The sequence below is a fragment of the Macrosteles quadrilineatus genome, unplaced genomic scaffold, assembly GCF_028750875.1.
Source record: "Macrosteles quadrilineatus isolate MER2022 unplaced genomic scaffold, UCM_ALF_1.0 Scaffold_9__3_contigs__length_116548681, whole genome shotgun sequence".
NCBI lineage: Eukaryota > Metazoa > Arthropoda > Insecta > Hemiptera > Cicadellidae > Macrosteles > Macrosteles quadrilineatus.
Genome location: NW_026542602.1, coordinates 102,063,179 through 102,078,470, shown reverse-complemented (window position 1 = coordinate 102,078,470; position 15,292 = coordinate 102,063,179).

Below are 15,292 nucleotides of genomic sequence, written 5' to 3'. Positions count from 1 at the left end.
TCGTGACAAATATTTGTAGAATACATGGGAATAAAAATATTTTTTTTTAAAATTTTTATTTTTTAGCTTCAAAGTACTCAACATTACACTAAATGTTACAAGTGCTTTGCCATACCATCAATGTTTAAACGATAGTTTGTCAAATTGGGTAACCTGCCATATTTAATGGTTGTGACGTCAATTGGTTATGAATTATAGGTTGCATATGTTTTGTGGCCTTGACTTCGATACCAGTAAATAACTAGAAATTGATACACGGCACTCTGTAACTACTACCATGACAAGTTTTACTCCATTAATCTACAGATAAAATTTACAGCAAATGTTCTGTTGAACATGAAACTTTTTTACAAAATAAAATAGTTTGTTAGTAGGTCAACTACAAATAAGTGTAACAATTATGAAAGCCATTAACTTTTGTCATTGGTTGTCTATGGTCTCGCAACAGTAATAAGTATAGACTACTCTAGGTATCCGTGGTTCTTGGGTAGTTTTTATTTAAATAACAGTAAAATGTATACTCTGTATTTCAAACAATATATTTTAAAAATCACATAAATTTGATATTCACCCTTATTAATATCCGCTAATACCAATACAAGCTCCTTAATTGTTTATTTTACATCAAACAAAAAACATTGACTTTGGTTATAACCACACTAGGAAATATTTGTACGATTATAAATTATGTTAAGTTATTGCAAGTTTAATTATTTTGTTTTCAAACAGCAAATGAAAATATGAGATTATCTAGAATGTAACCTTGGTCTCATTAAATGCTCACTCGACAGGCGCGTCCCTAATGCACGAGCTACTATACAAGTCAACGGATTCAATTACTTGGCTCTCATCTCATTTGCAAGATCATGATGAATTTCCATGGAATATTTACCAATAAAAAATCTGTTCGTAAACAAATCTAAGGACATTCCTTAATCTGGTAATCATTGATTAACGCGAGGTTTAAATAATCGGTCATAGTAAGCTATATAATACTTTTTATTTTTTGGACAGGCGGTGTTACAATAATATTTTGTTCACCACGCCACACTGTAAGCATTTGATTTATGTACTCTTTTGTGGATGAGAAAGGCGTATTTTGCTGAAAGGGGCGGCAAATTTTACAAATCACTCTCACGCGTCCGAGGCTCAATAATGTCTAATATTTTTTTATTAGGCTCATAACAAAGCTACACATTAAACATTTGACATTTCTGGCCAGGAACATCGCACTTTCAGATACAGGCTGAGTATCTACTAAGAGCGTTAAGTTATGCCAATTATTCTACTCACTAAAAGGAACAAAAAATGTGATACAAAAGTGTTTCAACTCCTCCCGTTAGGGTGTAATGGCCGATTAAGTGTATTTTTAAAATTATCTGTAGTGTTTTCACTAAACCAAACATAAAATCTATACAATACATGTACAGAATGTTAATTTTTACCAGTGAAAATGACGTTTAAATGTCTTCCGAAATCATTACAACAGCTTTAACATACAACCCTATTTCCACCGTTGTACGTATAGCTCAACATAGGTAAATAAAGAAGTTGTAACAACTTGTTTACAGCTTTAAAGTGGTGTTTCAACTATTAAGCCTAATGTTTTGGTTTTATATTAAAATTATATTACAAACTTTCTTATTTCATTAACTTAAAAACGATGTATACAACAACTTTATTACTGCATTAAAACTTCGAAAATTAGGTCAAAACTGCGTCAAAGTCATAGTTTTGAGAATAAAAACATTGATCAAGATTTTAATATCACCTGTTATTTTCTTTGTTATCTTTTAATCAGCTGACATCCGATCAGTTGGGTTTTCACTTTGTTTTTTTTTTAAGACCAGCTGTTTTTTATTGTTGCATTGTAAACATTTAAATTATTAACTATTTGATGGACATACTTGAATAATATTAAAATTGTGAAGCGCTAGGTTGGTACTTCAATGCGTGGGACTAAATTTAATATCTGTAATTTTTTTATAATTCCATAATAAAACTACATACTCAACTTGATCAAAATCTAGTGTTAATACATTCTTACAGATAACCAAATACATTAAAAAAATGAATCCTTTAATTCCTGGTGTCAAATTATAATCAAATTGAATTTTCAAAAAGTCTACCATTAGCTCTAATAGATGTGTTGGTTCTTTTCCAAAAGTACCTCACTTCGTGCATTGGTTTGATTTCTATGATTGGTTTAGTGAAGCTACCACAGGTAATTTTTTAACCATACATAATCGGCCATTACAGCTTAAGGGAGGGGTTGGATAAGTTTTTGTTCGACATTTTTGTTACTTTTAGGGAGTACAATCACAGTTAAAAATTAACGTAGAAACTCACTCTGTATAAATATTAAGGAGAGATGTTAAAAAGTTTATATCCCTGTTGACATTTTGTGGTAAAATAGTAAACTGGACATTTAAAATAGTTATAATTGTATGTGTGGGCTGTTTTTTATACATCTACTGTAGTGTATTTGATGTAGTGCGGCAACAAGTAAAGTTCGCTTGGGATTATATTTGCCGAGCGTGTGATTTCATGCAAACTGAAACCTTCTTAAACAGACTTTTAGCGTAATATACTTCTGTATAGCGTAATTGTTTTTCCTATTATAGTATTTTGGCGAGGGAAGCCCCATTTACAAATAATATTCTGTTGACATTTTCACCCAAGCCGTTTACCGTTTGCTAATGGGTCATAAAATACTTTCAAATTTTTGTTATTTTATTTTGCTATTTGTTATCTATTTTGAGGCGTGTTTTTATTGAAATGTTGATAGCTTAGTATGAAATAACTAAAATTGCAAAACTTAATTAAGATATATTTATAAACAAGCAAACTACAACAGTTTATTTATTCTCCTTAAGAATAACATGGGAGTTTAAATTTAAAGTTTTTTTTACTATCTCCGTATCCGTTAGGTATACAACAACGCTTGAATGTACAAAATTATTTCTTTTTAGCTTTATAAAATGGTTTGGAAAGAAATTGTGAAATGTTATGTTTTTAGAGTAAAAAATGGGGAAAACCAATTACTACCCCTTTAATTCCCACCTATAAACCCCCGTTGCAATAGTCCAATCATGCTTGTTCGTTAACTCGTTCGAATAAACGTAGGCCTTACACGGAAGGGGGTTTTGGCCACTCAAAACGAAAAAGTAAATCGGTTCCGGGTCTAGGTCTTACCACAAGACCTACGGAAATAACTTATTCCATATATGGGAAATCATCTTAAATAATTGATGAATGGAAGGATTTGATCCCGTGACCTAGGGAAAGGAAGTCCCGCACTCCAAGCTCCTTCCCCTGATAATTTAAATACATTGGTGTTATAAAATTGTTTATATAATTTTTATTAACTTTTTTACATAATATACATAATACAAGGGGTTTTCTGTTTCATCCCTGTTCCAGCAATCATACAAAAGCGATTTTTACTATTAAGGTGTAATTTTATATTTTACTATATAGCGCACCTGCGCCATAGGTAATTCAAAGGTAATTTACTTATGGTTTCCCCTATTTAAACGTATTTTAAATAGGCTAATTTTTTACTACTGTGACCTGATTAAGGCAAATCACTCTTTATAGTTTAGATCTACAACCAACAAATTTTTCGTAAATTAGTAGGCAGTATATTCAAATAATAGCTGTTCTAAACAAACATAATCTTCAAAATGGGTATTGCACTTTCATTCATTTTGCCTCGGAATCAAGTTTTGGGTTCTATAAAACTGCGAAATTTGCACATGGATCCCCATAGTTACATTTAATCAAATATAGAAGAAATACCTACCTATAAATTATATCCAATTTTTTACACTTTTTTACAATTGGCTTTAAATGATCTCTGCAATTAACGGAGGATCTACGTTGATAGTAGTATTTATTACCTTCGGGATCTGCTAGTCACGTTTTCTGAACGCTCACTTCAACACTCTATTGTTAACTTTAATTTAATGTAATTGACCAATTAATTCAATATTAAGATCAAAGTTGTTGCAAATATTTCGTTTAACATACAGTTTCTGTAGTCTCCGGTTTGTGCTATTTATTAATTACCTACTGTAAATAGTCTGTTAAATACAAAATAGTATATATGTTAAATATTAAATAGTACATTAATACTAAAAGTAGGCTATTGTAATATTCTTCTTGAGACTGGAAACTTCAAGATTCAAGATTATTTATTGTCATAAGTACAAAAAAGAAAATTATAAAATTAATCTAATAGCCAATTTTTTGAATAAAAAAGCTTCTTACAATTACTACTAGATCCCCAGAGAACAATTCCATTTGTTAAGATACTCTGAATGTGAGAAAAATAGACAGACAATACAATAAAACTATCAACTGCATTCCTTAACCTTCTTAGCATATATACTACTTAGTAAGGTTTGTTGAAAGTGGTTTTAGCCATCTTTTTCCAAACAAAATCAACCTGAGGATTCCAATATAATATAGAGTCTAATAATAGCCCTAAAAACTTTAAACTACCGTACATTTTTCTGTAGCATCAGCATTATTTATATTGTAGGTGAAGGATAAATAAAACATTTCGTCAGTGTTAAGGGACCAGTTACGAATCCTGAAGTAATGTAAAACTGTATTCTAATTTATCAGCAACTGCACATTTACTAATATTACTAACTTTTAAGCCTTAGTACTTTAGCCTTAAGCAAACAAAAATCCGTCAATACTGTACTTACACTCTCGATGTTAATTGGCATGTCATTTATATAAATATTAAACAGGATTGTCCCAAGAATTGATCCTTGGGGTACACCGTAATCGACTCTCCTACCTTTTGAAAAAAATCCATCCATAAATACAAATTGAGTTCTATTTGTCAACAGAATCAGAAGGTTAAAATACATAATCTAGCTATTAATCGCAAATAAACTAAAGTAATAATCTCCTAGTTTTCACTATTTATATTTTCATTGTGTTTTAGGGTTGCCCGGATTTTATTTGTAGGGCTGTAAAAGTAATTTTGATTTTAATAAAGCTACCAAAACCCAGGTAAAGCTTACCTAAGAGATTTGTCCGTAAACCCACAAACATGGACAACTAATTTACTTAAACAATAAAAAAAATACTAAAAAAGGTACAGGATTCTACACTTTTATAAATGGTATGTTTTTTTTAATGTAACGGAAACGGCTATGAAAAACTCAAGCGATTATTTAATTTAAATACTTAAAATAGTAGTCACGCTTATTTCTTATAAAAAGTAAGTGATTATAAAACAAGAAAACCCATAACTAGCCAAATTATTCAAAAATTGTAAAGTCATTATTATATTTACAAACGAATAAAATACATAAAATGTTGAACATTCAAAACCATCGCGGGGCTGGCATATACGTCATGGCAGCCATGATGGGCACAGCTGGTACATGTAATTAGGCCTACCATAATCATGCAAGGCGGCCATTTTGTTTATGTACAACGCACACATTGGCATATGCCGTTAAGCTACACATTTACCATGGCTTATATTCTTCAACTAAAAAAAAAAAAACATTTTTGTAGACTCAAGATGCTGTTTAACTAAACTTTTATACCTTTCAAAGTTTTAAGTGGAAGCTTATATCTCAAGTAAATAATTGGGTTTGAAAAATATTTATGAATGAAACTAAGATTCAACAAATTAAACCATTGACTTGCCTTCAGGTCTTCTTCTTCGAAAAAAAAATAATAATACATAAAAACCGAGTAATTCACTGACGGATTCCAAAGGAAAGTCGCAAGTTCCGAAAGTACGGATGAGTTGTTTGAGTAGTTGTAAGTAAGTAGTTTGTGTTAGTAAGTTCAGTTAAATGCCACTTCTGCAAACTGCTGTTAGATCGAACGACTTACTCATTAGTTTGTGCTTGTTTAAAATTACGGTGGTTGTACTACTAATAATTGTATGAAAATGACCTAACCTGAAATATATTTAAAGTAACACACAAGCTTTAAAGTAGTATATGATGTTATGACTTAATAGTATTTTCCCTTGTTTGTATGATGAAGGTAATTTTAATAAAGTACCGTGAAATATTGTGAGAAGATATTAATCATTTCGACTAACAAATGTTAATTAAATTCATGAAGATCAATTCCTTCAAGAATTATGTGTTGTGTTTGCTAACATACCTACTGAGCCGAATGCCTTGTAATAATACATTTAAGTAAAAAACAAGTGGTTTAGAGTAAATAAGGGATTGTTTTTTACTTTTTGCCACCAATTTGAAATAATGTCGTGCCAATTTTGGAAGTGCAGTCTACAAAAAAATCTACATTTCACAATTTCATTTTATAAAGCACTATAGGAGTTCTAAACAACAATGTCTACATTTGAGAACCGTATCGCATCATTATATCTATAAAAATATTGAACATCCTCATCGTTAATCAGTCTTATCTTATTAACAAGCAGATATTCTGGAATTACAAAGTTTTGGTGATTTAAAAACACTTCTTGTACAAAGTAGGAATGTTCTTAAAAATATGTTAGCCATAGGTCAATAAAATGGGTTCCAGCCCTCCTGTAACCAAGAATTAAAAATACCCCCGCTGCAGAAAACCTGCAGACTGAGCGAATTACCAATTACCTGATTTGATTTTCACTTAGACATATTTAAATCACATTAAGTTGAATGACCGAATGAGTACCTAGGTTTGCTGCTAAAGGGAGAGTAAAAAGGGTGTTTTTTAGTAAAATATAATAGCTGGAATAAAATAAAGAAATTTGCCAAGTTTTACCAACATATATCCATAAACAAGAAAACTATGTCTATTGCTAATATAAAAAAGCTTGTTTGAAAAAAAACCAATTAATTAACAAAATAAAAGCAACGTTAATTGCAGAACCGTCAATCGTGACCTGCACAGTAATTAATACGAAGTTTTTTTTTACTTCCTATATTACTTTTCATATAGTTTTGCAAGAAGCTACAATAAGAATATTCAAGACAAGCAAGAGGTTAATTGAAACCACAATGAGTCTACGTTGTCCTAGAACTACAATAGAGTAACAGTCTTGAGGCGATATGAATGGTCTTTTGTCACCAGACATAGCTCTTGCAATATGAATGGCTTGCCTTCTACCTTTGACCATTGTTAAGGATTATTATTTTGAATTTGTAAGCGTTTATACCCTATTGCAGTTTCAGTAATCACTTTTAACTGGTAAAACTAACTCACTATGACTTTTAACTATGAGTTTTTAAAATGGGTTAACATAACATTTTCTATGGAATTGTATAGTATTTTTTCTAAATAAAATTCACAAAAGCTTAGCAACATTGGAATAAAATATTGCTAAGATATTTGATATAATGACCTCAATGACTTACTTGTAACTGAAACTTTACTATGTGGACAATTTTTGGCGAGCACTTCGGTATATTTGCAGCAACCTTTTTAAATAAAAAAAAGCGGTAATTTACTTTTCATATACAATTCTATGGCGAAATGCACAGTTAAAGTAAGCCAACTAACGGATCCATAGCTATAAATCTCATATTCAATTTATTCTACTTTATTTTACAAAGTCTGTTGTGTGCATGTTTGAGTCTCCTTTGCTCGTGCTCATAAAATTATCAGATTAGGCTATATAATTAGTTGATACATTTAATATGTAGAATTGGCTAATTTTAGAAAAACCTCACTGTGGTAGTTGTTTTTTAAACCTTAAACTGATAAAAATTAGGTTGTGCAACCATTTATAAATTACTTGTATTTCAATTTTTTGTTTAAAATAGCTATAGTCATATCATGGGCCAATTAAAAGCATTTAAATAAACTAAATATATCAAGTGTATTTAAAGAGCTTTCTAAATAACATGTCATAGTACTGATTAAATCTCCTTAACAAATCAGACAGGTTGGAAATTTAATCCTAAAAAAGTTCTGGCTACAATACTAACAATATAATAGAAATAAACAAAAAATGTTTTCAATGCAGCATTTTAGAAAAGCCTACAAACCTGTAAACTAATACTCAAATTCAAAATTAAACTTTGTTGATTCAAAATTATTTTGTGTACTAAATAGCAATCTAACAATATTTAGGCTTCTTTACGATGCTTAACTTATTTAATTCAGTATTTAAGTCTACAAATTGATACAATTACGTGTTAAAACTATTTAGATGGTAAAAAATGTCTGTTCAAATTCCCGAAAAGTATTTGTAATGTTTGTATCTTAATGTAAACACTTTTTTGAAATATTGATAAATAATAGGTAGGATATAAAGTCCATACAAATGGCAATGCGCTTTGTTTGAACAAACGTTTGTTAACCTCCAGCCTGGATTTCCGAGTAAAAAACAAAAGAAAATTAATCTTTCCTTGTCTTTTACAGATTAATTTTCTTCCGTTTTTGAATTCAATGAGGCTAATTAGTGTTCTTTGAGATTGTCTAATTACTTACCAAAAGTTAATTACATCTATAATTGTTCCTTCAAATTGATTAATTATCTTACTTTGCCATTAATGTTACATTACATAGCGCTTATCAATGATCCATTCAAGAAACTTGCAATCGAATAATGCATCAGCATTTATTGTACACTTGTGTTAAAATTAGAAACACTAGTGTACCGGTTGCTCGAATTCGAGCAATTGCTATGTATTACAGACGTTATTTTAAAATTAATAACATTATAATTTCTGATCTCGCTTTTTTCCATTGTATTATTGTCGCCAACCCAAATTCAAATAGTAAATATTTCATTTCAACGAAGTCAGTAAATGTTTGTAGCAAACTTCTGGTTCCCAAGTCTGGGACTTATTTGCCAAGCCAATTCCCCATAAAAATCTTATTTTTTTAAGCTTCAGCCTTTTTCAATCCTCGTCCAGACACATTGTGTGTCCAAAAGCATAACAGCACGTCTCCCTTCCCCACTCCGCCATGAGCGATAGGGATCATTGAGATTCTCTCTAACCTTTCCTCTCCCCTTCATGGGCAAGTTTTCATTCCTTTTCTTTCTTACATTTTGTTTGTTTCTTTTTTGCTGTATTCGGCTATCAACGACGATAGTATTACAGTATTTGTATTTAGTTCGCATCTACCAGTTAAAGTTCGTCGGCCTCCTCCTGTTTTTCGTCCTGGTCGACGTTTTATAGTCTCCATTATGTCAATTCTTTTAGTTATATTTTGATTTTGTGCAAATAAAAACTGGTTTAAAACAGTGAAACATCAATCTTTTACACTAATCTAATAAATCCTTATAGTACATGTCTCCAATTTTAGTTTAACAAGCTGTTTAAAATATTAGTGTCAATTTCAAAGTATTCATTTGTTTAAATGTAAACAAACATTTTATACGTAAGAATAACACGATAACTTTGAAGGCCACTGGGGCAGAGCCCTGATAGAATTCTAAAGTTTTTTTTTTGTTTGATAACAAAACTACATGATAAGACCTTTCTAACGACACCTTGGACATGGTGATCGGTAGCACCACCACTCCAAAACAATTATGACAAAAATATGCCTTGCGTATTAAATATAGATAACATAGATAAGGGTGTTTGCAGCTTCAATATGTATGCCAAGAAAAAAGTTGTAAACAAGTATTTAAAACTAGCCAATGTATGTCATGGTAATTAGTTAGTTTCATTGCCATATGAATCTTTTACGTGTGATTTCAAATAGTGTTGATTAACTATAGATATAGGCCTACACTGAAAGAAAATACGCTGGTATTTGATCATTAGCATACGACAAATGTTAATATAAAGTACTCTATGAATTACAATTATTTGCCTTTTACAAGATTGTCACACACAGGGGGACCTGGACAGGGACTTCGGTTCCTGGGGTCCCGGGTTCAAATCCCGCCAAATCACCAATGGATTTTATCTAAGTGAAAATGCCGCAACCCTTAAGTCTAGCCTGAAGTAATGTGAAAAACAATTCTGGGCTCGTCGGAAATAAAAAAACAAACAAACACACAAACAAGAGAAGCATGAATAGTCTTATGGTAAATTATATTTCTTTTCCCTAAGTAATAAATCTTCAACTTATGAAACAAATAAATAAGCTTGTCCATAAATCAAATCTTTGCCGACAAGGTGTTGAGATATACATCACAATATCCTCTATGGAAATACCCAATACCCAGGGACATGATGTTTATAGGTAAAAAAACCTATATAAGTTATAAAACATTTATATTTTTATGGTATACTTATTGATCATTTTCTGAAACATAGTAGTACAATATAGTATATACTTAGTCACATAGTACTCAAAATATTGAAACATCAATGTAACTAAACACAAACTAATGTGGTTCTTAGAGATTGTATTTACATGATCGTGCGTGGTATAAAAGTGTTCTGACAGCAACAAAGAGTCATTGTAACTTAAACTCAGCATAAGTATCGTGCGATTTTAGTGAATACAATATCTTTCCTACACTCACCCGACGAAGTGAGCTTGCTTGCACAGATTACAGTACATAAAGCCTTACTGTGACGCACGATTTTTACTTTAGCGCACACCAGTATTCCAACCAAACAACACAAAACATCGTGCTTTTATTATGAACGTAATCCATGTTCGCTTGAAAATAAGCTGGCTACACTTAAAGATACGACCAACGATATAACTACGATCAGCTGGTGCAGCGTTTCTCATTTTGTTCAGTGTTTGGATTTACATTTATAGGTCATACATTTATAGTTCACGGAGAGTGAATGTCATACATTTATAGCTCATGGCAGGTAAGGGTCATGCATTTATGGTTCACGGCATTTGAAGGTCATACATTTATAGTTCACGGCCGGCGAACGTCGTAAATTTATATTTCACAGCAGGCGAAGGCCGTACATTTATATTTCACGGTAAGTGAAGGTCATATATTTATAGTTCACGGCAGGCGAAGGTCATACATTAAATAGTTAACGGCAGGCGAAGGCCGTACATTTATATTTCACAACAATTAAAGGTCATACATTTAGGCATATATTTCACGGCAGGTGAAGGTCATACATTTATAGTTAACGGCAGGCGAAGGCCGTACATTTATATTTCACGGTAAGTAAAGGTAATACATTTATAGAAGCTATCACATTAGTTTTACATTTGAAGTTCTTAGAAAATACAGCCCACTTATACAACTTCTAAATAGCTAGCAATTAGTGCAGAAGTAAACCGTATATGCTGGAGCTTGACAAATGGAGCTCTGTTAACATTTATTGTCTCTATAAAGTCAAACTGATGGCTAAGAACTGCAAGGGTTGGCCCATTTAGTCAAAGTAAAAGATGTAATAAAATGGCTTCCAAATTTACGACCGGTATTTATTTCTAGATCTGAGGTATGAACTGAGCTCTCTTAATTTTTATAGGTTGTTTACTACTGTTGCATCCATAACTATTTGGTTGTCTTTTAAATGATATACTTAACGTTTAATTAGCAGTTGTTTACATTTGTACTCTTGAAAATTAAAGCCTTATATAAAATAGCATTAACGAATAACTTCAATTGAATATCTATTGAATTTGTTAAAATAAGTCATATTAGTTCAACAGTGAACCAATACTCATAATTCATAACTTGTTGGGACAAAACCCTTAATTACAGTATATTTGTAAATACTTCACTTCATTATTGTACCCAATACATACAGACAAGACTGTAATTTAATTTACAGATAAAGGTGTGCCTTCATAAAAAAAACTATTTTAAATAGATTTTGACAATCAAGAAAGGTTTAAATGTAGTTTTTTATACGGATACTCCGAGAAAGTGTGCCACCCGGTATAAATATCTTGTTAAATGAAATTTTGTATTTATGTTATGTAAAGTTGACATGGAATTGATTTAAATGGTGTACTTAAATCATTCTAGTTAGAATAAGTAGCAATCCCTCAAAGATCTCGTTGCGTTTATACATAATTTAATTATAAGACTTTGAAAACTTTACAAACATAATCAGAAGTGGCTAATGTAAAAGTTATTGTAACAGATCCACTAGAAGTTGTTGGACTGTTTGTTAGAAACAAACAGTTAAATCAGCTAAGTTTACCAAAGTGTTAACTTTTGTAATACTGACTCTCGTTTCATCTATAAAGGCTTGTTTTGTGCATTTAACAAATACATTTAACAATACAGAATATTTATTTTATTGGTATTATTTAACCTTTAAGTTTCGATGTAAAACCTCTGAATATTTAACGTCATATAGTATCGTAAATGAAGAAAAGAATCCAAAAAAGATATGCCAATTCCCCATTTCAATGTACTGTAAGGTTATGAATCTGAATATGGTTAAATATGTTATGTAGCTAATGATCACATGAAAAATGAAAAATCTATTTTCCAAAGTTTTTACAAAGGCTTAGTAAAACAAAAAATATATATTTTTTATTTGGGTTTAAGAGTGGATTTGGATGTTATATAAGTTTAATACTTAGGTTCAGTTAAGATTATTTGCTTTAATTTTGTATTGGTATGTAGAGCATCCGAAAGAGTATTCAACGATTCCAACCTAAATAGTTGTGAGAAAATGTAGAATTTCGCTTAAATAATAATTATAATAATACAAAAATAATAATTTAATATTTGATGTCAAAGAATTTTCTCGACGTGAGGAAAATTAAAGCAAGTGAAGCCAGACTATTAAATCTTGTTATAAACTATCAAGCCTACATGATAGAGACTAGTTAAACAAGAGTTAACTAACATGCATCACCAAGTTTCAACATGTGTAGTTCCTAGAACTACGCGTTCTTATGGGCTAACGCTAAAATACAGTAAACGTTTTTTCGGCTTAAGTATTGTTGGTTTACGTTTTTCAGTTTCTATAACAGTTGAAGATTATGTATCTAAAAATACAGATTCCTCAGCTATTTATCATTCGATCCTTATAATCTTGCTGTTGTTTAATGGATACTTCATGCCAAATGAAAGTGTACTTGACATGTTTTCACAAAATCATGTAATTTTTAGTAATTAATAATATAGAAATTAAAATGGGCACCATTTAGAAAAAGAAAAAATCACAGCAATATCTTTGGAAAAGAGCTTATGATTTTTTTTTATTTAATGAACAATTTCCTAAAAAATTGTATTTATATAAATTAAATTATTTTTAGGATAAAAAAAAATAGGATATTCACTAAGATTTAATAATATTTATTAATATAATGATATTTAATAACCCGGCCTTTTAGGAAAAGTTTTCTTCGTTTTTGTTTTATTTTGAAATATTTCTGAATTTCTTGTAGTCCTAAATACTTACGGAACACCCTCTATACAACTTATTTTGATCCTTGAGGTTTGGATAGAAAATTTAAAAGTATTGCAAAAACCGTTGACCTTTGTTATTGGTGTAGTATTTTACACTTAATTTAGTAGTTAAACTATAAGTTTGTAACCGGTAAAATAGTAGAAATGATAATGAATAAGGTTTGAAACAAATCTGAAAGTTAATATTATACAAAGGATGTTGCTTCATGTGAGCCAAGTTTTGCAACAGGAACAGCAAAGTTGTTTTGAGATGAACATCTACTTATGTAAACAGTCTCTCTTGATATTGTGGCAATAGCTATAGTCCCACTTCAACAATAAAAGTTATCGTCTTATAACATTTGCATCACCCTTTTATTCTCAGGTAAAATGTATCTACGCTTAACTAATAACACAAACTATTTCAATGGATAAACAACATTTATCGTATTAGTAATTTCTTTAAATTTTACTTTCCAAAATGACCAGTGGATTTTAGGAGCAGCTGTTGTGTACCTCACCAAAGTGTTATTTATTTTACTGCAACAGCAGAATACACACCCTAATATTTATTATTAGAGACTACTACTATTATTAGACATATTTTCAACATTAACGAGCATAGTGCTACCAAAACCATTGAAATAAAAATTACAAAAATAAAAGATTATAATCAATGATTAAGACTCGTAGAGCGCTGATTTGTAGAGCACTGATCTTGAAGTAAAATACGCAATCATCTCGAATTCCGACATGGTGAGGTAGTTATGGACTCAATTTCAAAACCTGAAAAAACTGAGTTCCTTACATCTTTCCGCACTTTTATGATTAAAGATAAAGCCATGATTGTGTTACCAGGTACAAAGGTGTTTAAGGGAAGGCTAATCCCAGGTGATATTCCAATATCAGAATAACTTCTTTTTAGTACAGAAAGTATCGAATAGTTTACTGAGACGCACATGGTGATATTATTTACATATATTAATGCATTTTTATTAGAATGAACATTTATATCTTACACATCCACGCTGATACATGTCATTTTTAATGTAAACTGTTGATACAAGCTGTGGAAAAACACAATATAACTTTTACTTTTAGAGTCAATGATAGCCAATCTATATAAAAGGCAAAGCCCTCACTGACTGACTCAATCACTCATCAGTAATTCTCTTACTTCCCATTTACCTAGGAGGCTGAAATTTGGTACACTGATTCTTTAGGCATTAAATAGGAAAACTAAGCTGTTTTTATTCTAATCGGACTCTCGGGCTCCGCCCCAGTGGCTCTGGAGTTTCCCATGTTAACCTTATGAGAACTCATATTTAAATTGAATTAATGAATGTTAACAGCTGTTTCAATTAAACAAGTTGGTTCTGTTTTATGATGTTCAATAGCATTAAAGTTACAAGGATTACCAACAGGGTGCAGCTCTATTATTTCTTTTACATTTATGACAACAGCTAATTTGCAACCAAAAGGTGAGTGAGCGTAGTGAACGAACTTTAACCTGGATGCGAGTTAGCGTAGCGAACGAGCTAACCTGAAGGCAAGTGAGTGCAGCGAACGAGCTCCAACCTAAAAGTGAGTGAGCGTAGCGAACGAACTTCAACCAGGACGTGATTGAGCCATGTGAACGAGCTTACTTATGAAGTTAAACGGGACAAAACCCGCGGGTACAGCTAGTATACGATAAAACGATCATTACCTTATGTGCTTTAAGGATAACTAAGATTTACTTGGTTTAGAAACTCATTTAAATTTAATTGTAATTAAATTGCGTCTGGTTAAGTATTCAGGTAAACGCAGTTTACTTCTTAATTGTCTTTTTACAGATTTTATTAGAACTAAAAAATATTGTACTTCCGCTGATAATAAAGACAATTAATAAAATATAATGGTGTTTTATTTGAAACTGCCATCTTAAAAAACTGATTTTGATTTTGATGCTTAAAACACGTTTTAAAATTTAATTCTATGTTGTAATGCCTAATGCTTAACTTCTAAGAGAGTTGTAATGCCTAATTGTTAACTTATAAACTTTTACTAAGCCTT